The following is a 27,952-nucleotide window of genomic DNA, read 5'->3' on the forward strand; positions in this document are numbered from 1 at the left end:
ATTGTACTGTAAAATGTTACTGTAATTAGAAATTTCGTCTGTTTTAATTGTAAATGAAATATATAGCTATAGCAATGGGTAAAAGTTTGTCTGGTTAGTCTAGTTTGCCCCTGCTGGTAGGTGCTGTAATTTCTCCGTTTTGCGAGGGGGAGCTACATGTAAGCTCCACCCATTTGCTCTGCAGTGAGCAGCCTTTCATCAGAAAGCTCAACTGTCTGAATGTAGTTGTCAGTGATCAGTGATCATGATCATGATAAAAACTTAAGGACCACTGGTTCAACAAGATCTAGAGTTTAGAGTAGATTGACAGCTTAGATCGTGATGAAGAACCATATGGAGTGAAGTAACGTCTCATCATCACTGAAAATAATGTTGCCTTAAGTGCTCCCCCTTCAGGGTGGGTGTAGAACTCATACTTACCTGGCAGGGGAGATACCATGATCAACAAGGTGGTTCACCCAGGGCGAGGCTCAGCCATTGCACTCCGGTTGTGCTGACCCCTGCGAATTCCCCAAATGTGGGAATCTCGACTGCATAATTTCTGGTAGTGGGGGACTGCGTTCGCGCTCTCCCCTGATTTTCTGGTTAAAAATAGAGTTGAATTGTATAGTATTATATTTAGTCTGTGTGGGAGTTTTTGTGCAGAAAGTGTTTGTAGAATTCTGAAAGCACAAATGCTAAACACTGTCCCTGCTTAATGCACTTAAATTTAGTAGAATGTTATCATTATAAAATACAGAATACAATAAACAGAAGTAATAGCATGTATGTAATATTTCAATAGGATGAGAGAAAATATTGAACAAAAGTATAATAAAATGTAATTATATAATATTAGGGAGACATATGATCACTCCGATTTGAACTCAAATCAATTTGTGTTAATTTAGGAATATGTCTGTAAATGCAATAATGGGGAAAATGTTGCACTCCACACATACAGTGGGTACGGAAAGTATTCAGACCCCCTTAAATTTTTCACTCTTTGTTGACTGCGTTCGCTCTCCCTGATTTTCTTGTTAAAAATAGAATTGTAACGTATAAGGAATTATTAATAGTTTACAAGGAGTTTATCATTTGTGTGAACAAGTTATGGATCAGTATGTTTGTGATTAATACAGTGGATTGTTTAAATGAACACAAGATAATGATAACCAAAAACTCAAAGGAGTATGGACTGAAAAATAAATATGCCTTTGTTTCTATTAGTGTTAAACAACAAATGTAATTTGTTATCAGCTTGTTGCAATTGTGAAAGTGATGGAGATTGTGAAAGATATGGTGGTCTTTGGAAGACCTTTTAAATGTTCATCCTTAGTTTTTGTAATTACAGACTATCTGCCCTGAAATAACGAAATGCTTATTCAATGTTTGAAAGTATAATTATTAAAAACTTGCTTCATTTGTTCATGATAGCTGTAAATATTGTTTCTTTAATCATATATGGTCATATTTTTGAAATGCAGTGTGCCCTCAATTCTTCTGTCTTTCTCCACTCATTGTTCTTTAATGTCTGTAGTAGGGCTGTGCAATTAATCGAAATTCAATTTCGATTTCGGCCTCCAACGATTAAGAAAATACAGTAATCGAGATAAAATTATTTTTGCGCCGTTCCTCCCCTTTCCAGCGGTGCACCTTCGTTCCTCCATAAAAGCCCAATTTCACATGCAAATCAGTAAAATCGTGTAATGAGACTTTTGCAAAATGTTAAGTGCTTGATTTAAAAGCATGAAAGAGAACTTGCGTGCTTCCTCGGAAGATTACTGTGTAACTTATGCGCTCAGAGACGGAACAGAACACAGACATGTAAAGTAATCTTTTACCGTCTAAACAGTCAAATGTACACAAAAATGTGTCAAAATGCCACGCTTGGTTATTATTCATGTAAACCATCGTCGGTTATGTAATAAATGAACGTAAAGTGTTAAGAATGAAAATACATGTGTAACAGTAAATTGGATCTGTGCAGCTCTTAAAGTGACAGCAGGCTATATTCCTGCTGCCGACTGTGTGCTTTATATTAATCAAACAACAAAAGACAAATTCAAAATCACTCGCTGCTCTTGACTAAAGGACTTTTGTAGCTTTAATAAGAAACAAAGGAAGTTTAATTCTTACAGTGAAGACTGCAGTTTTATTTTACATTAGGTTATTCAATTTCTCTAGTAGGCTGATAACTGAATAGCTAGACTTGCATTAAAAAAAACAACAACTTAAAGTGCAGTTTGTTTAATTTGTATCTTTTTTTATTCTATTGTATTCTCTTGCTTTTTTTTTTACTGGCATTGTGTTCCTTTGTTTTGTTTTTATTACTGGCAGTTTAATTATTTTCAATAATTTTGAGGACCTTTTGTTGTTTTTTGGGGTTTTTTTTTGGTTGAGTGAAAAATTGCTGTTAGTGGTCAGTGTGTATGATTGTGTTTGGGATGGATTGTTGTAGTTTAACCTTCATAAAATGTGAATTAGTGATGCGTTCTGCAAGAAGATTGGGATTATTAAACCTTTTGTCTGAGTGTATGTGTGCGAGGCGGGGCTGCACGTGTCGCCCCGCCCACAATGATTCTCATTGGTTAGTGGCAATGTATTGATGCGGTAAATAGGAAATGCGGTTGAAACAATAGGCCTACATGGTATTAATACTTAATTATATAAAACAAAACTGTGAACCCGTTAATTACTTATACCTGGTAAAATATATAGTATTAAACAATACATTGTAAATTTGTTAATATTTGAAAAATGTTTCATTATGTACATTTCCAAGCAAGAATCCAATTACTGCTTTTAACATGTCACATTGCAATCGCAATGTCAATGAATATAGTTTATTTACAACTTAAGTTTTAAGTTATTTCTATTCATGTGCATTGGTCATTTACCACTTATAAGTTATTTATGGTCGTTTTTATTTTAATTTCAGTATATGCTTTACTGTTACATGTATTATTAACATTTAAATAAAAGTTAAATATTCTCAGCAAGTGTCATGTCTTAAGATGTTATTAAAATTAATGGTCACGCTTTACAGTAAGGTTCATTAAACATTAATGTATTAACTAACATGAACTAACCGTGAGCAATACATTTGTTATTGTATTTACTAATCTTCGTTTTCGTTAGTTATTGAAAATACAGTTGTTTATTGTTTATTCATGTTAGTTAATAGAGCATTAGTTAATGTCAGCAAGATTAATGATGTATTAGTAAATGTTGAGATTAACATTAACAAAGATTAATAAATGCTGTATAAGTGCAGTTCATTATTAGTTCATGTTAACTAATGAACCATATTGTTAACAAATTAATAATTTTTGGATTTACTTGACAATGAAAAGCTTATGGTAAAAAATACCAGCATTGTTTGAATAACATGCCAAGACAATTATTTCCTTGTTATTTATTTAGGTATGAAAGTTTAATTCTGATAAAGAAAGTTGAAATTTGTACATCTGTATATAACACATCTTTTTGTACATATAAATCTCTGGTTAAACATTAACATCCTTTACACACTTTCTTCAGAATCCGAATCAGAAAGAGCTTTTATTGCCAAGTATGCTTGCGCATACAAGGAATTTGTTTTAGTGTCATAAGCTTCCAGTTTACAGAGACAACAACGACACACAGACAATAAAAATAAGATGAGAATAAAAAATATATATATATATATATATATATATATATATATATATATATATATATATATGTGTGAGTAGTGTTGTCAAAAGACCTGGTACTTGGTACCAAGTCGGTACTAAAAAATGAAAACGCCACGGTACCAGGTTTTTAAGTACCGGTGGTACCGAGTACCGGTCAGCCCAGTTCTTGACGCTCCGCGATGCAGAAAACACGGACGGAATCTCGGAATCCAGTTATAAAAACGGAATTTACAGTTTAGCACAAAATGTCACGGAATCTGTCAAAGTTTGGATGAATTGATCAAAAGTAGGTCATTACACTTAAATCAAATCGCGACACGGACTAGTATCTGTAAATATTAAGCCGCAAAAGTCGGTTCAAATATGAATTTTTGAAAGAAAATCTGTTCTTATCAGTTTAATATCTGATACGTGCCCTACCCGGGCACCATATATTAAATTGATTTTTGGAACAGGGAGATGGAATAGTGGCTTGCTCCATCCACTCCACGCATCGACCCGGTATTGCAGTACTTCCGGGAATGGTGCACCCCCCCCCCCCCTTTTAAATGGTTAAAAAAAAAGAAAAAAAAAAGCTTTATGCATGATAGTAATAAATGTGTAAATAGTTGTTGTTGTTTTTTTGGGGTTTTTTTTTTTTGGTTGAGTGAAAAATTGCTGTTAGTGGTCAGTGTGTATGATTCAAATCCGTTAAAGGATTGTTAGGCTGCATTAATTAGATCAACCGAACCGGGAACACTCCCCATAACACACAATGTACTCGTTACATCGTCAGTTGAATGGCATCTACGCTAATATTTGTTTGTTTCTTTCCTAGTCTGTTTCTCAGTCCGTATCCGATCAGATGGTGGATCAGCACCAAGAGATGATGTCTTCAGCCCTGATCGTCAGCGGAGACCAGGACACCCAGATGACCCCCAGAGATATATCCCTAGATATATCAACCAAAAATAACAAAATAACTAAAATATAATAAAATACCTAACTACATAATACTACTATTGTTAGAAATTGCAACAAAATTAAAATAGAAATATAAACTTTTGAACTGCGGGTTTCGTCTGGTCAGAGGAGAACTGGCCCCCCGACTGAGCCTGGTTTCTCCCAAGGTTTTTCTCCATTCTGTCACAGAGGAGTTTTGGTTCCTTGCCGCTGTCGCCTCTGGCTTGCTCAGTTGGGGACACTTAATTTCTAGCGATTATCGCCGATTTGATTGCACAGCTACTATTTAAACTAAACTGAGCTAGACAATGACATCTCTGAATTCAATAATGAAATGCCTTTAACTGAAAATTGAGTGTTTAATCTTATCATTATACATTACTGACACTCTATCCTCCAATTTGATACTGTTAAGTGCTTTGACACAATCTGCATTGTAAAAGCGCTATATAAATAAAGGTGACTTGACTTGACTTGAATGTCTTTAGGCTACTGTTTTTCAATGCAAACACCATAGAAACCATGTAGTTAGGCTACTTTTTACCATCGTAAGGAGGTGCTGCACTTTTAGTTATGTATAAATGATGAGGCTATTACAGTTTTCACAACGGTACTGTGAAATGTACATCTGCATTGCAACTCAAGCTCCTGTTCTAATGTGCATTTCTAAGAGACAAAACTTGTAGTATTACATGTTCAGTGCTACCAAATCAGGTGCTGGTGCCACTGCTCTCGAATGTTAGTCTGGAGGCCTGGTAATATAAATTGTACTGTAAAATGTTACTGTAATTAGAAATTTCGTCTGTTTTAATTGTAAATGAAATATATAGCTATAGCAATGGGTAAAAGTTTGTCTGGTTAGTCTAGTTTGCCCCTGCTGGTAGGTGCTGTAATTTCTCCGTTTTGCGAGGGGAGCTACATGTAAGCTCCACCCATTTGCTCTGCAGTGAGCAGCCTTTCATCAGAAAGCTCAACTGTCTGAATGTAGTTGTCAGTGATCAGTGATCATGATCATGATAAAAACTTAAGGACCACTGGTTCAACAAGATCTAGAGTTTAGAGTAGATTGACAGCTTAGATCGTGATGAAGAACCATATGGAGTGAAGTAACGTCTCATCATCACTGAAAATAATGTTGCCTTAAGTGCTCCCCCTTCAGGGTGGGTGTAGAACTCATACTTACCTGGCAGGGGAGATACCATGATCAACAAGGTGGTTCACCCAGGGCGAGGCTCAGCCATTGCACTCCGGTTGTGCTGACCCCTGCGAATTCCCCAAATGTGGGAATCTCGACTGCATAATTTCTGGTAGTGGGGGACTGCGTTCGCGCTCTCCCCTGATTTTCTGGTTAAAAATAGAGTTGAATTGTATAGTATTATATTTAGTCTGTGTGGGAGTTTTTGTGCAGAAAGTGTTTGTAGAATTCTGAAAGCACAAATGCTAAACACTGTCCCTGCTTAATGCACTTAAATTTAGTAGAATGTTATCATTATAAAATACAGAATACAATAAACAGAAGTAATAGCATGTATGTAATATTTCAATAGGATGAGAGAAAATATTGAACAAAAGTATAATAAAAATGTAATTATATAATATTAGGGAGACATATGATCACTCCGATTTGAACTCAAATCAATTTGTGTTAATTTAGGAATATGTCTGTAAATGCAATAATGGGGAAAATGTTGCACTCCACACATACAGTGGGTAATGGAAAGTATTCAGACCCCTTAAATTTTTCACTCTTTGTTGACTGCGTTCGCTCTCTCCCCTGATTTTCTTGTTAAAAATAGAATTGTAACGTATAAGGAATTATTAATAGTTTACAAGGAGTTTATCATTTGTGTGAACAAGTTATGGATCAGTATGTTTGTGATTAATACAGTGGATTGTTTAAATGAACACAAGATAATGATAACCAAAAACTCAAAGGAGTATGGACTGAAAAATAAATATGCCTTTGTTTCCCTATTAGTGTTAAACAACAAATGTAATTTGTTATCAGCTTGTTGCAATTGTGAAAGTGATGGAGATTGTGAAAGATATGGTGGTCTTTGGAAGACCTTTTAAATGTTCATCCTTAGTTTTTGTAATTACAGACTATCTGCCCTGAAATAACGAAATGCTTATTCAATGTTTGAAAGTATAATTATTAAAAACTTGCTTCATTTGTTCATGATAGCTGTAAATATTGTTTCTTTAATCATATATGGTCATATTTTTGAAATGCAGTGTGCCCTCAATTCGTCTGTCTTTCTCCACTCATTGTTCTTTAATGTCTGTAGTAGGGCTGTGCAATTAATCGAAATTCAATTTCGATTTCGGCCTCCAACGATTAAGAAAATACAGTAATCGAGATAAAATTATTTTTGCGCCCCGTTCCTCCCCCTTTCCAGCGGTGCACCTTCGTTCCTCCATAAAAGCCCAATTTCACATGCAAATCAGTAAAATCGTGTAATGAGACTTTTGCAAAATGTTAAGTGCTTGATTTAAAAGCATGAAAGAGAACTTGCGTGCTTCCTCGGGAAGATTACTGTGTAACTTATGCGCTCAGAGACGGAACAGAACACAGACATGTAAAGTAATCTTTTACCGTCTAAACAGTCAAATGTACACAAAAATGTGTCAAAATGCCACGCTTGGTTATTATTCATGTAAACCATCGTCGGTTATGTAATAAATGAACGTAAAGTGTTAAGAATGAAAATACATGTGTAACAGTAAATTGGATCTGTGCAGCTCTTAAAGTGACAGCAGGCTATATTCCTGCTGCCGACTGTGTGCTTTATATTAATCAAACAACAAAAGACAAATTCAAAATCACTCGCTGCTCTTGACTAAAGGACTTTTGTAGCTTTAATAAGAAACAAAGGAAGTTTAATTCTTACAGTGAAGACTGCAGTTTTATTTTACATTAGGTTATTCAATTTCTCTAGTAGGCTGATAACTGAATAGCTAGACTTGCATTAAAAAAAACAACAACTTAAAGTGCAGTTTGTTTAATTTGTATCTTTTTTTATTCTATTGTATTCTCTTGCTTTTTTTTTTACTGGCATTGTGTTCCTTTGTTTTGTTTTTATTACTGGCAGTTTAATTATTTTCAATAATTTTGAGGACCTTTTTTGTTGTTTTTTTTAACCAATATTAGTTCCTTTGGTATTCTGCTGTGGTATTGAGAATTGTGACTTTTCGCTGGTCTCCTAAATTGTAGATGTCATAGCAACCTTATTTACATAAAACATATATTTGAGATATATATATCACTATCTTTAAATACATCTTTCATATAAAGTTTTGGTCATATGGCCCACTAATAATCATTTTAAATAATCGTGATTACAATATTGACCAAAATAATTGTGATTATGATTTCTGTCATAATTGAGCAGCCCTAGAATGTAGTGAGTGTGATTGTAGGACTGTTGTGGTGCTGTGCTTTGACCCCTCCCCTCCTCATACTGTCTCCTCCCCTCATCCCACCCCTTACCCTCCCATTTTATCACAGCTTTGTACGCCCATTTCTTGAACCTTTTTCAAATCTAAGGTGTGAACGACCGGTGCTCAAGTAAGGGGGGTTTCATTACCCTTTAAGCCTTACCTTACCTGAGTTAACGATTGCATTCTGCACAAGAACTATTAGAGTTAAAAAATGAACAAAATAAAAGCTTACCATCATCAAATGTGCTGTGTCAAAGAATGTGGTTCCTGCTGTTGATCATTTGTGGGTATCGCTTCTCGGCCTTTTGGCTAAGATCAAGTGTAGTATCTGTTCTTATCAGTTTAATATCTGATACGTGCCCTACCCGGGCACCATATATTAAATTGATTTTTGGAACAGGGAGATGGAATAGGGGCTTGCTCCGTCCACTCCACGCATCGACCCGGTATTGCAGTACTTCCGGGAACGGTGCACCCCCCTAAAATGGTAAAAAAAAATAAAATGCTTTATGCATGATGGTAGTAAATGTGTAAATAGTTGTTTTCTTTTTGTTTGTTTTTTTTTTTTGGTTGAGTGAAAAATTGCTGTTAGTGGTCAGTTTGTATGATTATGTTTGGGATGGATTGTTGTAGTTTAACCTTTATAAAATGTGAAGTAGTGATGCTGTCTACAGTTTTTATTTGTTTTTTGTATGTTTGTTTTAATCAGCATGCAAGAAGATGGGGATTATTAAACCTTTTGTCTGAGTGTATGTGTGCGCAAAAGCAATGGGTAAAAGTTTGGCTGGTTAGTCTAGTTTGCCCCTGTCTAGTTGGCCCCCTGTTTTTCCCGTGCCTATCAGTGGGTGGGGCCCAGATAGGGTACCAGCTCGCCATCCTTGGAGTGGGCCGGGGCTTGAAGGACTTGACATCACAGAAATTCACCTCGCTCTGGCTCACCCTCAACCTCATCAAGGATGCTATCTGGGCCACCAGAAAGCTGCTGGTGGGGAAGCGCGCTACGGTACCCCTCCATGCATGCGAGCTAAAGGTAACATCAATGCTGCAGGGGTACCGGATGACAATACTCGGACGAGGGGGCCGAGGTCACACTTCCGGCCGCCACCACTCCTGGCTGATCGTAGATGCACCCTCACCACTCTGGCTACGGGAAAAGCGGGCCGGAGGAGTGGGAATCTCCGCTGAGCCCGTAAAACAGCATCTCATGCGCCTGTTCTGGAGAGTGGGGTGAAGATGGATTGATAAGGACTCACCCCCGGTCTTGCACAACAGATGACTTTTAAAGTCATTTAATTGTTATTTTTTATTGTGTTTTAGAAAATGGATTTGGATTTTATTGCACAAAAATTAGATATTTGTTTTAAAATTTGTATTTTACTTTTGAGATGCTCACAGCTTTTAACACACACAAAAAAAGGACTTTTAAAAACAAGACAAACACAGTGGTTTTAATTGCTTGTTTTTAGCAAAAATTGTATTTTTCTTTTAAACCATGTGTATTTATTCTATTTATTCCTGCTTGTTTTAAAATGTGTGCTTGAAAAAGGAAAAAAATATATATATATATATATATATATATATATATGTGTGAGTAGTGTTGTCAAAAGACCTGGTACTTCGGTACCAAGTCGGTACTAAAAAAATGAAAACGTCACGGTACCAGGTTTTTTTAAGTACCGGTGGTACCGAGTACCCGGTCAGCCCAGTTCTTGACGCGTACGGCCCTATGATTTCCGCGATGCAGAAAACACGGACGGAATCTCGGAATCCAGTTATAAAAACGGAATTTACAGTTTAGCACAAAATGTCACGGAATCTGTCAAAGTTTGGATGAATTGATCAAAAGTAGGTCATTACACTTAAATCAAATCGCGACACGGACTAGTATCTGTAAATATTAAGCCGCAAAAGTCGGTTCAAATATGAATTTTTGAAAGAAAATCTGTTCTTATCAGTTTAATATCTGATACGTGCCCTACCCGGGCACCATATATTAAATTGATTTTTGGAACAGGGAGATGGAATAGTGGCTTGCTCCATCCACTCCACGCATCGACCCGGTATTGCAGTACTTCGGGAATGGTGCACCCCCCTTTTAAATGGTTAAAAAGAAAAAAAGCTTTATGCATGATAGTAATAAATGTGTAAATAGTTGTTGTTGTTTTTTTGGGGTTTTTTTTTTTTGGTTGAGTGAAAAATTGCTGTTAGTGGTCAGTGTGTATGATTGTGTTTGGGATGGATTGTTGTAGTTTAACCTTCATAAAATGTGAATTAGTGATGCGTTCTGCAAGAAGATTGGGATTATTAAACCTTTTGTCTGAGTGTATGTGTGCGAGGCGGGGCTGCACGTGTCGCCCCGCCCACAATGATTCTCATTGGTTAGTGGCAATGTATTGATGCGGTAAATAGGAAATGCGGTTGAAACAATAGGCCTACATGGTATTAATACTTAATTATATAAAACAAAACTGTGAACCCGTTAATTACTTATACCTGGTAAAATATATAGTATTAAACAATACATTGTAAATTTGTTAATATTTGAAAAATGTTTCATTATGTACATTTCCAAGCAAGAATCCAATTACTGCTTTTAACATGTCACATTGCAATCGCAATGTCAATGAATATAGTTTATTTACAACTTAAGTTTTAAGTTATTTCTATTCATGTGCATTGGTCATTTACCACTTATAAGTTATTTATGGTCGTTTTTTTATTTTAATTTCAGTATATGCTTTACTGTTACATGTATTATTAACATTTAAATAAAAGTTAAATATTCTCAGCAAGTGTCATGTCTTAAGATGTTATTAAAATTAATGGTCACGCTTTACAGTAAGGTTCATTAAACATTAATGTATTAACTAACATGAACTAACCGTGAGCAATACATTTGTTATTGTATTTACTAATCTTCGTTTTCGTTAGTTATTGAAAATACAGTTGTTTATTGTTTATTCATGTTAGTTAATAGAGCATTAACTAATGTCAGCAAGATTAATGATGTATTAGTAAATGTTGAGATTAACATTAACAAAGATTAATAAATGCTGTATAAGTGCAGTTCATTATTAGTTCATGTTAACTAATGAACCATATTGTTAACAAATTAATAATTTTTGGATTTACTTGACAATGAAAAGCTTATGGTAAAAAATACCAGCATTGTTTGAATAACATGCCAAGACAATTATTTCCTTGTTATTTATTTAGGTATGAAAGTTTAATTCTGATAAAGAAAGTTGAAATTTGTACATCTGTATATAACACATCTTTTTGTACATATAAATCTCTGGTTAAACATTAACATCCTTTACACACTTTCTTCAGAATCCGAATCAGAAAGAGCTTTTATTGCCAAGTATGCTTGCGCATACAAGGAATTTGTTTTAGTGTCATAAGCTTCCAGTTTACAGAGACAACAACGACACACAGACAATAAAAATAAGATGAGAATAAAAAAATACACATATATATATATATATATATATATATAAATAAACAAAAAAATAATAATAAGTGAAACAAATGATTGTAGATACAGCTGTGCAATAGATAAAATGGGATGGAATAAAAGGTGATACAGGGATGTACAAGGATGGAGGTGGTAGCAAATAAATGGAAGGTCATTGCACATTATTGCATAACTGTTCATAAGTTGGATTGCCTGGGTGAAGAAACTGTTATAATAAATACATGTAATACAACTACAGCTGAGAGTATTAACATTCTGAACACTGTAAGCACATCTACAAAAGTAAGTATACTTCAGCCAAGCAGCTGCGTAAAAGGATAGTTCACCCAAAAATTAAAATTTTGGTCTATGACTGTACATGTATATACTTCCATAGTATTTTTTTCCCCCCAATACAATGGAAGTCAATGGGGACCACCAACTGATTGGTTACCAGTCATTGTCTTCATCTTTTGTGTGAACTCCAAACACAAAAGACGGAGGCAGCGGCTGCTGGTCCGAGGAGGAAGACTGAGGCTGGATTGGTGGTGAAGCATGGGTGGCAATGTGCTTCAGCAAATTTGGACCACATTTTAAAATGGTGAAATCTGAAAGGGTAAAAAAAAGAAAATAAGTTTGTTGAAAATTGCCTAAATTGAACCTTCACTTGTTTGCTCTTTTTGCTCTGGACGGTGGACAATCGCAAGACAGAATTTTCATCAGCACCATCCATGTGCAAGCACATTTTTTTGTGATTTGAGCAACAAAGACCCATGTCAACAAAGACCCAAGGACAATGTGCGGAATGCAGAAAATGAAGTTTACCTGAGCCTTAAAATTAAACATTCTACTACAAATTCACAAGCAATTAAATCAGAAGCATGCACAGTGCATTGCTGGCTGGTTCGGCACCATATTAAACTTGAGTTAAAGTGACATAAGCAAAAGACAGTTAAACTCACCATGATGTTGCACTGCCTACTGAAAGTGATTTTTGATGTGATAATACATCAGCTGTGGCATACTGGTATAATTGCAGAATGGACACTCACTAGTGAAAAAGTGCAGGACAGTGGTGCTTCAGGAGCAGGATTTGGCACCTGCTCTAGTGCATATACTGTATAGCAGCATAACAGTATGCAATATAAAAAACGAGCTCTACTTTCAAGGACTGTTAAACTTAATCATACTTTTTGTTGAATTATTATTATTAAATGTAGTTTACTGTTTATTTGAATAGATGTTTAATAAATAATAATAATAATAAAATCTAAATATTTTACAATTAATCATTTTATTCACAGAAAAACAATATAAATTTGTATGTTAATAGGAACTTGTCCTATATTACTTCTGCTGGTTCAGTTTTGCCACTGTATTTCTTTTTAAGGGGCTTATTTTGGGAACACTATATCCTAATCATAATCCCACCAAAACCACACACACTAATGTTTCTAATGCTGCCTTCAAGTGCTCTCAGAATTATCGTAAATACGAGTTTCCTAGGTAATCATGAACGCTCTTCCATTTCGTAATCGCATAGTGAGAATTATCAAATTTCCGATAGAACGTGAAGGCGGCATTAGGCCTGATGCTTTTGGGAAACGCAGACCTGGTTATTTTAAAAGCAGACCTTCACACCTTGCGTGACATGGTTGAGTGAGTAAAGTTATGCGATTTTATTTTGAAACTACTTCACATTTCCTTTTAACAACACACTAAACGCCACTTTAGAATTAAAAATTGTAATTAAACAAATTAGACAAGTGATGTAGTTCGCCTGTACTCACCATGCAGCAAGAACAGCGTAAATGAAAAAAACGCTAGAATCGACCTTATGATTTGAGCCACTAACCAATGAGAACAGTTGTAGGCGGGACGAGACGTGCAGCCCTGCCCCAGATACAGCCCCACCTTGATCTACGTCATTACTTTGCCACTAACCAATGAGAAGTATTGTGGGAAGGGCAACACGTGCAGCCCCGCCCAAGGTGCACCCCCGCCTCGATCTGCAGGCTGCAGCCGGGTGCTTCTCAAAAGTTTGGCTGGTTAGTCTAGTTTGCCCCTGCTGGTAGGTGCTGTAATTACGTTTTGCGAGGGGAAGCTACATGTAAGCTCCACCCATTTGCTCTGCAGTGAGCAGCCTTTCATCAGAAAGCTCAACTGTCTGAATGTAGCTGTCAATGATCAGTGATTATTATAAAAACTTAAGGACCAGTGGTTCGACAAAATCTAGATTTTAGAGTAGATTGAGAGTCTAGATCGTGATGAAGAACCATGTGGAGTGAAGTAACGTCTCATCATCACTGAAAATAATGTTGCCTTAAGTGCTCCCCCTTCAGGGTGGGTGTAGAACTCATACTTACCTGGCAGGGGAGATACCATGATCAAGAAGGTGGTTCACCCAGGGCGAGGCTCAGCCATTGCACTCCGGTTGTGCTGACCCCTGCGAATTCCCCAAATGTGGGAATCTCGACTGCATAATTTCTGGTAGTGGGGGACTGCGTTCGCGCTCTCCCCTGATTTTTGGTTAAAAATAGAGTTGAATTGTATAGTATTACATTTAGTCTGTGTGGGAGTTTTTGTGCATAAAGTGTTTGTAGAATTCTGAAAGCACAAATGCTAAACACTGTCCCTGCTTAATGCACTTAAATTTAGTAGAATGTTATCATTATAAAATACAGAATACAATAAACAGAAGTAATAGCATGTATGTAATATTTCAATAGGATGAGAGAAAATATTGAACAAAAGTACAATAAAAATGTAATTATATAATATTAGGGAGACATATATGATCACTCCAATTTGAACTCAAATCAATTTGTGTTAATTTAGGAATATGTCTGTAAATGCAATAATGGGGATAATGTTGCACTCCACACATACAGTGGGTACGGAAAGTATTCAGACCCCCTTACATTTTTCACTCTTTGTTATATTGCAGCCATTTGCTAAAATCATTTAAGTTCATTTTTTTTCCTCATTAATGTACACACAGCACTCCATATTGACAGAAAAACACAGAATTGTTGACATTTTTGCAGATTTATTAAAAAAGAAAATCTGAAATATCACATGGTCCTAAGTATTCAGACCCTTTTCTGTGACACTCAGATATTTAACAAGCAGGTGATCCGCCTGATGAGGGATCGCACCGAGGGCAATACCAATGAACATTAAGATAATGATGCAAACCAAAAATTTGAGTTTACGGAGTTCAGCGTCATCCACAGTCACCATCTGCTGCACACGCTGGTACATTTTGTTAATCTGATGTTTTACTGGTGACCCACAAACCTTTCCTCCAGAACCAAGCCACAGCTGTTTAATAAGGCAGTACATTAGATGGTTCTTTCTGGAGTCAATCAAGTGGGCGGCTGAGTAGCGCTTACTAAACTTCAGCTTTTGGTCCAAAGATGCCTCAGATGGATCTCCACTTGTGCGACCGAACAAAGCATTGCCCCAGCGTGCTGAGTAAAGGCTGTCGAACTGCTGGATGCTGCGATCGTGGAGGTCAAGCTTGTTCCAGGCACTGATGACCCTCTGTCTGGTCGAGTCACTTATCGCAAGCTTTCCCTCTTCCAAGGCGATCTCAACAAGGACTTTGCACAGATCCTCTACGTGTTGGTACCCAGGGAGATGATTTGGTCCACACACATCCTCCACACAGGGATCAAACTCCGCAGCCACTACCTGGTCAGTGAGGCACAGATTGTACCTCAGAGGAGTCAGACTCTTACCCTCACTGCCAGAGTTGTAGCCGACATCCTCCCCCCCCTCCCCCCCAGCAGAAACCTCATCATCTTCATCCTCATCTGCTTGAAGTGTCTCTGGTCTGAGCGTAATGGTCAGGAGCACTGAAAGGCTCTGATGATTGAGCGAACAGATATTCCAAACCTATCCGCTCGTCACCAGCAGGAACTGGAGGCCTGTAGTTTGCCTCCTCCACCTCTCCAAACAGTTCCTGACACCTTTGGTTGAGCCAATGTACCAGAGGAGACACGTACACCATGTGCTTTCTTCCTTTTTGGCCTTTGACGCTGGCTGACTCCCTGTTTGAGTTCCAGCGTGCAATGCCTGCCAGGAGATACACCTGGAAAGGGACAGCAGCACAGTGGGGCCCAGGTATTATGTTTGGCAGAAAAGCGTGAAAGCCTTCCAGGCTGTTGCTCCCTCTCACTGTGCTGTACCGTGGAAGACGCACACCATTATGGGTCACGTACTTCGTGATGGTGTACATGCTTCTCCCTGGTGGATCCTGGATGCATTCCAGGTGCTTTTGTTGGTTCTCCCAGACGTGGTCGATGGCCGCAGCGTCCTTGAACAGATGCACCTGGTTCTCATCCATCCCAGCTGCTCCCTTCAGGATATCAATGGCACTCTGGACACGTGCATAGCTTTCCTGGGTACCAACTGTGATCCTCCTGACATGATGACTGAGGTCTGACTTGCTGACATGCAGTTCGATGAGCTGGCTGTCAGTCAGGGAAGCATAGCTTGTTGGGTGACCAGCTCGTATCACCTGTACAAGAAGAGCCACGTCGTCCTTGTTGTAAGCGAAGACTGCAGCGGAGAGGGTGGACTTGAACAGGGCATACTTTGGATGGTGATCCGTCCGTAGGGCTGCATCAAATCGATGGATCCATTGAAAGATGTCGAGCCGGACCAGCATACCCCTGTCTGTCAGAAGACACGCCGCAGCCACGATCCACGAACATGAGCTCGGGAGGTGCCTCGTCAGCTCTCCTGTACCTCTCCATGAGGCCTTCAGCCATCGGTCTCATTTTATCCAGCGGCGACTCACAGGTCAGGACCGATGTGAGGATCTGGCCCAGCTCGTTGGCCATGATGGTGCACCATTCCGCCGTGCCTTTTCCGTCCCCAGAAAGTTTTTTGCAGATCTGATAATGAATACAAAACAGAGATTCAAACATTTATTAACTTTTTTTTTTTTCATTCATCCATATTTTTTTCACAGCTTATTAGGTTCGTCCGGGGCCAGTTGCTCAAAAGTAATCTGATCGGATTTTGTTGAAGAGAAAAAAGATTCTGAATTCGGATTAGATCACAAAAGCCAATCTTGGTTTTGATCTGGATGGATTAAGTCCTTTTGTGTTGTTCAAAAAAACTGCATTATTCTTAAATCAATAAATATATATAAATTTAATAGAATTTATAAGGGCTCCGTAGAGCACTAGTCATCCAGATTTGTAAATCTGAAAAAGTCAAAAATTGAAAAAATAATTTTGCTTTTTTTGATCAATTGGCCCCAGGTGTTGATTCTGTTATTACCATAATAGATATCACTATTTATTAATGAGTACAATTTCACATGATGCAAAACTGGAGAATAATCCTGTATTTACAATCTTATTTTTTGCACATTGTAAGACTGTGTTAAATTTACCTTCTTGGTGGAGTCATACTTGAGGACTTTGCCGAAAGTGGACATAATCTGTGTGCGGTAGTCATCAATGTTATCTGCTTCTGCAATGAGAAATGCCTTCCTCAGCAGCTTTGGAGATGGCAGCTCTCTCCTTGCTGGTGGTCAATGGAGTTGTTGGTACAAATTCCCTGAAAGCAGAGAAAACAGACACACAGACTTCATTAACTTTCATATTATTATTATAATAATAATAATAATAATAATAATAACACTTAAGAAAACAAAGTCAGACTTACGAGTGATCTTCCCAGGGGTTTTTGTACTGGCTGAGGAGGGTGGTATATAAATCCTTTCTTTGCAGGTATTCCTCGCAGTGGCTCTCTAGGGCCTGCCTCCACACCTTGGCCATGGTATTGCCCTCGGTGCGATCCCTCATCAGGCGGATCACCTGCCTAAAATTAAAGCACAATCATTGGATGCCTGTGAATCTTCGAATATATATATATATATATATATATATATATATATCATTTTTTTTTTTTTGGTCAGGATCTATCTGAAATAAAATGTGTAATTATGCAGAGACTCACCGTAATGTCAAGACAGCAGGGAGGACAGCTCTGTGAGCTGGACTGAGCTGGTTAAGGATACACGGATCCCATGACAGGATCCGACCGATGGCGTGTTCCTCTGAGTCCTTTGCAGCCTTTCTGCAAGCGTTGCATGCCAGGACTTCTGTCAGCATGGAGTACCAGCCAGACATGTGGCAGATCTGCCTGACAGTTTTCGAATACCCACAGCGGTAGAGAAAGGCCTTCTGACTGGAATGGGCTGGGCAGTCAGACCTTGGGCACCCGAAGACTGTAACGCCACACTCCGACTGGTCACCAGAAAAAAACGGAGCTATGAAAAAAGCAGTCTGCTGAGGGGACTTTCCCTTCTGTGACTCCAGGAAATTCAGGAGGGTGAAACCACATCCTGTCGTCCTTCAGGACTTTCCTCCACCTCGTGCTGCTGTGCTTGTCTTTGTAAGACATTGCTTTCTGAAAAATCCCCCTTTCAGCATCCTCCTTTAGCCACGTTATGTCAGCGCTGGGGAGACCGTTAGAACCAGACTCCCACATTTTGTGCCAACCCTCAAGTAGTTAGTATAACAGAGACAAAACTTTATGTAATGACCACAAACATTTCCTTATCTAACATTACTTAGACATACTTGGACAGTTACCTCAGGATGTGCTGTGTCTGCTGCTGACATTGCAGTGCCCAGGCCAGTCACATTAGATGTCCTCCCAGGTTCTATGTCAGGGGCAGATGCAGGAGGGACAGATGCAGGGGCAGATGCATGGACAGATGCAGGAGCCTTAAAGATAAGTCTATTAGTAAAAACCTTTTTGATTTACTTTTGCATGGCCTCCCCTTTTATTCTCCCCCACTTGGATTCAGGGGTATGTAACAGGTAATTGTGATGTACAAACTAGGGACTTACAGCAGAAGGTGGAATAGAGTCTGTGTGCGGCCTGAGTGGCTTCTGTGGAGGATCTGGAGACTTTTTTCTACTCCCTACTTCCCCAGCTGCTAAATGAGGACAGTTGTCATCATCAACACACAGTGTGACAGACCATGCATTAATACAAGGTTCATGCTATGAGAACATGATTAATTCAAGATATTAATACAGTGATATACCTTGTCTTTCAGAGGAGGTGAGAGCTTCCACCTGCAGACCCCGTGTCACACAGATAGGCAAAAGTCAGTGTCAAAGCACAAAGACAACAATCTCATCTCAAAAGCTCAAAGGTGAGCTTCAGTCGTCGTCGTCGTCATCATCATCAGCAGTGTTCATATATATGTATTGAATACAAGGTTCGTGCTATGATAACATGAAAAATTCAAGACATTATTAAAGTGATATAACCATGTTTCAAAGGAAGTGAGAGCTTCCACCAGCAGAGCATCATCCGCCCAACCGCCATCACCTTTGTACTCTGATGAGCTAGAGCTGGCCGCTGCTGCGGGAGGGGCCCCGTCCTGTGGAGGTTTCTGTGAGGTACAGGTGGGTGAAGTTTGTATTAAGTGTTGAGGCGTGATTTTTATTAAAGGCACCTTTTAAAAAAACAAAAACAAAAGAAAGCCAACCTCTTTGTCAAGAATGTACCGCCTGAAGCGCTTCAGTGACTTGGTGGTGATGTCCTCCTCCTTCATAACCAGCCACTGCAGCACAGAGCAGTACGCCTCCTGTGCCATTTTCCTTTCGTGGTCAGTCCCATCTTGCGGGTCAGCCTCAAGACTCTTGTGCAGGCTGTACCACTGCCACATCTCCAGGAACGTAAATGGCCTGAAGCGGCCCTGCCCGTAAATGGCCCTGTCTACATTGATTTCGAGGTGGCAGGAGACCTGTGGAAACAGCTGCACATACCGTAGCAGGAGATCCTTCACCCACTCGTCAGGGCTGGCTTTTCTTTCAGGATGGTGACGTTCTTTTATGTGCAGATCAAGCAGACTAAAATATCACACAGATAATTAATTTGTGGAAGAACAAGTTATGAAAATGTTAATTCTGTTTAGTGCAGCATACTTACTACTTAATGTAGCCTACGTCGTTTTCCACCAGCCATTTAAAACTTTGGCCGTTGTATTTGCCAAAGGTTAGATTGAGCTGGCCAAGGTACTGCACCTCTGATGGAGTTGAGGTAATGGGCTGGCATCTCTTTTTAGCTGAAGACATATAAACCATAATGACTTTAATGATAAGCTCAAAAAACAGTCTAGTGCTGCAGTGTAAACATAATAGAATGTAAAGACATGAACGAGATATTACCTTCCTCACAAGCCGTCTTTTTATCTTTTTGTATGTGAATGGGCTATTACAATTAAGCATATTTTCCGTAACTCCCTCCTACTAATAATCATCATAAATATATAAATTAGTATTTATTTATTTATATATTTATTTATTAGCACATTTGTTGCAGATTTTAATGAAAAAAAAGTTGTTTGTGAAATATCTTTTCACTGTGTGTGCACCGGACATGAGTGGCGCGACGCAAACAAAATACTGTGCAAACACATATTTCAAACTTTGTGCAAGCGCCAGCGAACTAACTTTGCGTGCGTGAATATTATAATAACTCACCACGCAAACTCCGTTGCATGTGAGCTGAGCGATAGCGTAGAATCCAGAGTGACGTGATTGGCCTCGGTAAACTGTTCGGCCTTCCGATTGGTCTAGAGTCCACGGCAAATGTAGACGCTGTAGACTCTCGACCAATCGGAACGGAGAAGCGTCTACAGTCTACAGTGGCAGAGTCTACAGTGGCCATTGCACGGAGATCGGTCTCACTTCTGCGAATTCCCCAAATGTGGGAATCGGGACTGTGTTCGCGCTCTCCCCTGATCTTTTGGTTAAAAATAGAGTTGAATTGTATAGTATTATATTTAGTCTGTGTGGGAGTTTTTGTGCATAAAGTGTTTGTAGAATTCTGAAAGCACAAATGCTAAACACTGTCCCTGCTTAATGCACTTAAATTTAGTAGAATGTTATCATTATAGAATACAGAATACAATAAACAGAAGTAATAGCATGTATGTAATATTTCAATAGGATGAGAGAAAATATTGAACAAAAGTATAATAAAAATGTAATTATATAATATTAGGGAGACATATGATCACTCCGATTTGAACTTTAGGAATATGTCTGTAAATGCAATAATGGGGATAATGTTGCACTCCACACATACAGTATATATATTATTATTATTATTTATTTATTTTTTGTCAGGATCTATCTGAAATAAAATCATTGTGTAATTATGCAGAGACTCACCGTAACGTCAAGACAGCAGGGAGGACAGCTCTGTGAGCTGGACTGAACTGGTTAAGGATGCACGGATCCCATGACAGGATCCGACCGATGGCGTGTTCCTCTGAGTCCTTTGCAGCCTTTCTGCAAGCGTTGCATGCCAGGACTTCTGTCAGCATGGAGTACCAGCCAGACATGTGGCAGATCTGCCTGACAGTTTTCGAATACCCACAGCGGTAGAGAAAGGCCTTCTGACTGGAATGGGCTGGGCAGTCAGACCTTGGGCACCTGAAGACTGTAACGCCACACTCCGACTGGTCACCAGAAAAAAACGGAGCTATGAAAAAAACAGTCTGAGGAGGGGACTTTCCCTTCTGTGACTCCAGGAAATTCAGGAGGGTGAAACCACATCCTGTCGTCCTTCAGGATTTTCCTCCACCTCGTGCTGCTGTGCTTCTCTTTGTAAGACATTGCTTTCTGAAAAATCCCCCTTTCAGCATCCTCCTTTAGCCACGTTATATCAGCGCTGGGGAGAACGTTAGAACCAGACTCCCACATTTTGTGCCAACCCTCAAGTTTCACCTGGTAGTTAGTATAACAGAGACAAAACTTTATGTAATGACCACAAACATTTTCCTTATCTAACATTACTTGGACATACTTGGACAGTTACCTCAGGATGTGCTGTGTCTGCTGCTGACATTGCAGTGCCCAGGCCAGTCACATTAGATGTCCTCCCAGGTTCTATGTCAGGGGCAGATGCAGGAGGGACAGATGCATGGACAGGTGCTGCAGTGTAAACATAATAGGATGTGAAGACATGAACGAGATATTACCTTCCTCACAAGCCGTCTTTTTATCTTTGACTGTATTCCTATCATAGCATGTGTTGCGAGATGCTAGAGCCTTGGCCTCCTTTGAAGCCTTAAGAAAGCATTGTTGCCTAGTTTGAGGCATGCTTGTGGACATAATCTGTGTGCGGTAGTCATCAATGTTATCTGCTTCTGCAATGAGAAATGCCTTCCTCAGCAGCTTTGGAGATGGCAGCTCTCTCCTTGCTGGTGGTCACTGGAGTTGTTGGCACAAATTCCCTGAAAGCAGAGAAAACAGACACACAGACTTCATTAACTTTCATATTATTATTATTATTATTATTATAACGCTTAAGAAAACAAAGTCAGACTTACAAGTGATCTTCCCAGGGGTTTTTGTACTGGCTGAGGAGGGTGGTATATAAATCCTTTCTTTGCAGGTATTCCTCGCAGTGGCTCTCTAGGGCCTGCCTCCACACCTTGGCCATGGTATTGCCCTCGGTGCGATCCCTCATCAGGCGGATCACCTGCCTAAAATTAAAGCACAATCATTGGATGCCTCTGAATCTTCGAATAAATATATATATTTCATTTGAGTCCAGCTGTGTTTGATTATACTGATTGGACTTGATTAGGAAAGCCACACACCTGTCTATATAAGACCTTGCAGCTCACTGTGCATGTCAGAGCAAATGAGAATCATGAGGTCAAAGGAACTGCCTGAAGAGCTCAGAGACAGAATTGTGGCAAGGCACAGATCTGGCCAAGGTTACAAAAAATTTTCTGCTGCACTTAAGGTTCCTAAGAGCACAGTGGCCTCCATAATCCTTAAATGGAAGACGTTTGGGACGACCAGAACCCTTCCTAGAGCTGGCCGTCTGGCCAAACTGAGCTATCAGGGGAGAAGAGCCTTGTTGAGAGAGGTAAAGAAGAACCCAAAGATCAATGTGGCTGAGCTCCAGAGATGCAGTCGGGAGATGGGAGAAAGTTGTAAAAAGTCAACCATCACTGCAGCCCTCCACCAGTCGGGGCTTTATGGCAGAGTGGCCCGACAGAAGCCTCTCCTCAGTGCAAGACACATGAAAGCCCGCATGGAGTTTGCTAAAAAACACCTGAATAAGATTCTCTGGTCTGATGAGACCAAGATAGAACTTTTTGGCCTTAATTCTAAGCGGTATGTGTGGAGAAAACCAGGCACTGCTCATCACCTGTCCAATACAGTCCCAACAGTGAAGCATGGTGGTGGCAGCATCATGCTGTGGGGGTGTTTTTCAGCTGCAGGGACAGGACGACTGGTTGCAATCGAGGGAAAGATGAATGCGGCCAAGTACAGGGATATCCTGGACGAAAACCTTCTCCAGAGTGCTCAGGACCTCAGACTGGGCCGAAGGTTTACCTTCCAACAAGACAATGACCCTAAGCATTCAGCTAAAATAACGAAGGAGTGGCTTCACAACTACTCCGTGACTGTTCTTGAATGGCCCAGCCAGAGCCCTTACTTAAACCCTATTGAACATCTCTGGAGAGACCTAAAAATGGCTGTCCACCAACGTTTACCATCCAACCTGACAGAACTGGAGAGGATCTGCAAGGAGGAATGGCAGAGGATCCTCAAATCCAGGTGTGAAAAACTTATTGCATCTTTCCCAAAAAGACTCATGGCTGTATTAGATCAAAAGGGTGCTTCTACTAAATACTGAGCAAAGGGTCTGAATACTTAGGACCATGTGATATTTCAGTTTTTCTTTTTTAATAAATCTGCAAAAATGTCAACAATTCTGTGTTTTTCTGCCAATATGGGGTGCTGTGTGTACATTAATGAGGAAAAAAAATGAACTTAAATGATTTTAGCAAATGGCTGCAATATAACAAAGAGTGAACAATTTAAGGGGGTCTGAATACTTTCCGTACCCACTGTGTGTGTATGTGTATATATATATATAGTATATAAATATTATTTTTTTTTATTTTTTTGTCAGGATCTATCTGAAATAAAATCATTGTGTAATTATGCAGAGACTCACCGTAACGTCAAGACAGCAGGGAGGACAGCTCTGTGAGCTGGACTGAGCTGGTTAAGGATGCACGGATCCCATGACAGGATCCGACCGATGGCGTGTTCCTCTGAGTCCTTTGCAGCCTTTCTGCAAGCGTTGCATGCCAGGACTTCTGTCAGCATGGAGTACCAGCCAGACATGTGGCAGATCTGCCTGACAGTTTTCGAATACCCACAGCGGTAGAGAAAGGTCTTCTGACTGGAATGGGCTGGGCAGTCAGACCTTGGGCACCTGAAGACTGTAATGCCACACTCCGACTGGTCACCAGAAAAAAACGGAGCTATGAAAAAAGCAGTCTGCTGAGGGGACTTTCCCTTCTGTGACTCCAGGAAATTCAGGAGGGTGAAACCACATCCTGTCGTCCTTCAGGACTTTCCTCCACCTCGTGCTGCTGTGCTTGTCTTTGTAAGACATTGCTTTCTGAAAAATCCCCCTTTCAGCATCCTCCTTTAGCCACGTTATGTCAGCGCTGGGGAGAACGTTAGAACCAGACTCCCACATTTTGTGCCAACCCTCAAGTTTCACCTGGTAGTTAGTATAACAGAGACAAAACTTTATGTAATGACCACAAACATTTTCCTTATCTAACATTACTTGGACATACTTGGACAGTTACCTCAGGATGTGCTGTGTCTGCTGCTGACATTGCAGTGCCCAGGCCAGTCACATTAGATGTCCTCCCAGGTTCTATGTCAGGGGCAGATGCAGGAGGGACAGATGCATGGACAGGTGCTGCAGTGTAAACATAATAGGATGTAAAGACATGAACAAGATATTACCTTCCTCACAAGCAGTCTTTTTATCTTTGACTGTATTCCTATCATAGCATATGTTGCGAGATGCTAGAGCCTTGGCCTCCTTTGAAGCCTTAAGAAAGCATTGTTGCCTAGTTTGAGGCACGCTTGTGTCTAAAATGCACAAGGTGGGCAACAGTGGATTCATGTCTAACACCTGTATGAAACAGTCTCTTATAAACCTCATAACACACACACACAGAGAGAGAGAGACAGGTAAAAATTAGTCTTATAATGGCAAATACAAGATGTCATGATGTTAGCAGTTATAAATTGAACAAGCAAGTATTAAATGAATTATATAGTGTGGTGTTCAATATCTTTTTCCTATTTTCTTTCCATTTTATTACTCATCGTCATTAATGAACTTTAATGTTTTGATGTCTTTACCCACCACTGTACATTATTTTACACAACTAACTAACTAACTGTATGTATGTATGTATGTATGTATGCATATATGTATGTATGTATGTGATATATAAGTATAAATTGGGCTTTAGGCTTTATTTTCACGGAAAATGATTATATCATTTCACTACTAAATTTGTAGTGAGATGTGTTTTAGCATGTTTTCACTAAAGCTGTAGATTCTTCAAAATAAAAGCTCTACTGCCTTGTCCGTCAAAATAAGTTTAAAAGTGCAGTATGAATTGCTGACAGCTAGAGGTTTAAATACAGTCCAAATTCAAAATAAGTGTAGATATTAGGAAAGAAGTATTGTAATTTCCCTACTGTAGTGTAAAGCAAAAATAATATACACTCTTAAACATAAAGGTGCTTCACGATGCCATAGAAGAACCTTTTTGTCTAAATGGCTCCGTAAAGAACCTTTAACATCTGAAGAACCTCTGTTTCACAAAAGGTGCTGTGTGGCGAAAGAAGGTTCTTCACATTATGAAAAGGTAAGAAAGAGATGGTTCTTTAAAGAACCTTTGACTGAATGGTTCGTAGAACCTATAATGGTTCTTCTATGGCATTGCTGTGAAGAACCTTTTGAAGCACCTTTATTTTTAAGAGTGTACCTATGAAATATATTTTACATATTTATTTTACAGTGCAATTGTTTTACAATATTGCTATTACTGGTGGTTGTTGTTGTTGTTGTTGTTATTATTATTATTATTGTTATTATTATTACTACTATATTCTAATTTGTTTCGCTTCCTAAAACACCAGTGTGAATGTAATTTAGCCTGAGACAGTATATCATAAATATAAAGAGGGTTGAGTCCCCTTTAAAGTTCAGGTACAAGGATTGCAAAATTGCAGGAACTGGGATCTTAAATGTAGTTGATAAAAAAAATCTTGCAGCATAATCTTGGTTAAAACAACTAGATTTAATGCAATTTCAGTTCAATTTCTACCCTACACATTGCTCAAACACATGCTCACTGCGTACTGCAGGCCTATTGAGGTCACACCCCCTACATGCACTGTGCTTTCCTCCATAACATGCACAGATCATTTCTTGAATCCTGCTCCCACAAAATATCAAAATGTCCATCTTGGTAAGTATCCATGTAAATTACATGAATATTACAAAAAATTGTTTAAAACTTTCTTGTGCTGTGTAATGGGCGATTCCACAGTTTAGGCCCAACTGCAAGGACAATAGCTTGCAAAATCAATCTTCATGGAGAAAGCCATTGTCCTCAGGTTAACATCCTGAGAAAATCTGGGGTACAGCTGTGTGAAAGGTAGGATAAATCTGGCAATGGTAAACTAGCAAACTTTGATCAAAGTTGAGTTGATGTAAAATGTACCGCATGTAACATGGACAGAAAAAGTGTGTAAATTCAAGCAGAAAGTGTACTTAATCTAATTCAGTTTAATACAATTCTGGTTGAATCCCAGTTCATGTTTTGCTTTGTTCCTAATTTGGTATAGTTATGAGTCATGCGTTGTGTATGGTTCACAAAACTGGTAATAGGACTTCCATGCAGGCAGGGTGGCCATCTAATATTATCTGTTCTAAAAACTTAAAGGTGCATTTTTGATTCTGGTATGTTCATAAACTGAAAGCCAGCAAAATTACTAACAAATACCACAGGTATATTTTTCAAATTTATTTGCCAAATGTAGAAGCCAAAGGAACTCCTACAAGTGTGCAAAGTTATAACGTGTGTAATGTGGACGGAAAAAAATTAAACAATCCTGCAAGATTGCCTCTGTAACACAAAATAATACCATTTCATGAAAACTGGCAAAGAATAGAACAAGTTCATAACACATTAAAATAACCTGTCATCATTTACTATCAAATTTAAAGATCATACATCGTGAATGAAATAACATTTGTAATGTGGACAGATAAAATTAGTATTTCTGCTGAATAGAGCACCAATAACTCTTTATGCAAAGTAACTTTGAATATTTGTTAACTAAAGAGTTATGACTAATTATTTTTTAACACTTGAAATTTATAATTATGTGTTTAATTATATGCTCTGAACACCACAGCAAACTTAATTTACAGAATAGCTGTTTCATTTCTTGAATACACTTCTTAAAACTAAGAATCTGAAATATGAATGATGACTGTTAGTCTCCATGTTCATGTCAATTACACGATAAGGATATTATCTTCTCTATGATAGGCTGCAATTTACATAGCCTGATTTACAGAATATGATGCTGCATGAATGGTGGCCTACATAGTATTTGGAAAAGTTTTTTGGTTTCATATTAGGCCTGCCATTGTGTTCCTTTTAAAATAATGAATATAGGCTACGTCAGACATTTATTAGGCATGATGTGCTAAATATGATTTGGAGAAATAATACACAAGACTATAGGCTATTGCTGAGCTGTGGCTGTTGGCTACACTTGTACTCAGGAAATAGTTTGACTCTTGACTGGTCAATTAAGTGAGGTAACGCTGAATCGCATGATACGCTAATTGACCAATACAGGCAAGGAAATGAGCACAAATTCACGGTAAGCTCTAGCTGCCATCAAACGGAGCTCCGGTGGAATTGAAAGTAAACTCACGCTAGGGCTGTCGCGGTTAAGGAATATCCCTTGCGATAATGTTGAGTGGCGGGACAAGTGAATGTTTTGGACGGGCAAGTGAAAGAGAAATTTACTTTAAAAAGTCAATACCAAAAACAATAATAACTGCCTTTATTTGTGATATAGCCTTTGTTATAGGGGTGTGCGATTATATATCGTTTGCGATAATTTCGTAATTGTTGTTTTAACGAGTATATTGCAAGAATCAAACAAAGAGTGCACGCACAATTACGTAAAGTCGTCTAGGTTAGACTAGCTCATGTGCATTCTTTCACTGCATGATTCAGTATTACAATTACAATGCATGAAGAATGATCAGAAAATTCAAGACATGGGGGAGGAAAATGTATGCATTTATACCATTTCGTATAGTTAATATCACACGAAGATCGAACGCCGTTTTTTTTTTTTGCTTCAAAAATCATCATGATTATAAATGTGATAACAGTTCAATAAACAAGAAGTTAACATTAAGAGACTTACGTTTTAGACACCATATTGCCTGTTTTTGCTCTATTCACCAACAAAAATAACTCCAAACACAGCCACAGTGCTGTTTTGCATCTCTGAGCAACATGATG

The 27,952-nt window shown here is 38.8% G+C and overlaps 6 non-coding genes across 6 annotated transcripts; all 6 read left to right on the forward strand.

Annotated features, from left to right (window-relative positions):
* The first annotated feature begins 412 nt into the window (after window positions 1–412).
* LOC131545072 (U1 spliceosomal RNA) lies at window positions 413–576 on the forward strand. The gene has a single exon (XR_009272314.1). It is a non-coding gene; the product is annotated as a U1 spliceosomal RNA (small nuclear RNA).
* Window positions 577–4,010: 3,434 nt separating this feature from the next.
* Window positions 4,011–4,194, forward strand: LOC131545083 (U2 spliceosomal RNA). The gene has a single exon (XR_009272325.1). It is a non-coding gene; the product is annotated as a U2 spliceosomal RNA (small nuclear RNA).
* Window positions 4,195–5,776: 1,582 nt separating this feature from the next.
* Window positions 5,777–5,940, forward strand: LOC131545073 (U1 spliceosomal RNA). The gene has a single exon (XR_009272315.1). It is a non-coding gene; the product is annotated as a U1 spliceosomal RNA (small nuclear RNA).
* Window positions 5,941–8,331: 2,391 nt separating this feature from the next.
* LOC131545078 (U2 spliceosomal RNA) lies at window positions 8,332–8,522 on the forward strand. The gene has a single exon (XR_009272320.1). It is a non-coding gene; the product is annotated as a U2 spliceosomal RNA (small nuclear RNA).
* Window positions 8,523–9,952: 1,430 nt separating this feature from the next.
* Window positions 9,953–10,135, forward strand: LOC131545084 (U2 spliceosomal RNA). Its single transcript, XR_009272326.1, has one exon. It is a non-coding gene; the product is annotated as a U2 spliceosomal RNA (small nuclear RNA).
* A 3,722-nt stretch (window positions 10,136–13,857) lies between these two features.
* On the forward strand, window positions 13,858–14,021 carry LOC131545067 (U1 spliceosomal RNA). The gene has a single exon (XR_009272309.1). It is a non-coding gene; the product is annotated as a U1 spliceosomal RNA (small nuclear RNA).
* The last annotated feature ends 13,931 nt before the right edge of the window (window positions 14,022–27,952 follow it).

Source organism: Onychostoma macrolepis, chromosome 07, assembly GCF_012432095.1.
Source record: "Onychostoma macrolepis isolate SWU-2019 chromosome 07, ASM1243209v1, whole genome shotgun sequence".
NCBI lineage: Eukaryota > Metazoa > Chordata > Actinopteri > Cypriniformes > Cyprinidae > Onychostoma > Onychostoma macrolepis.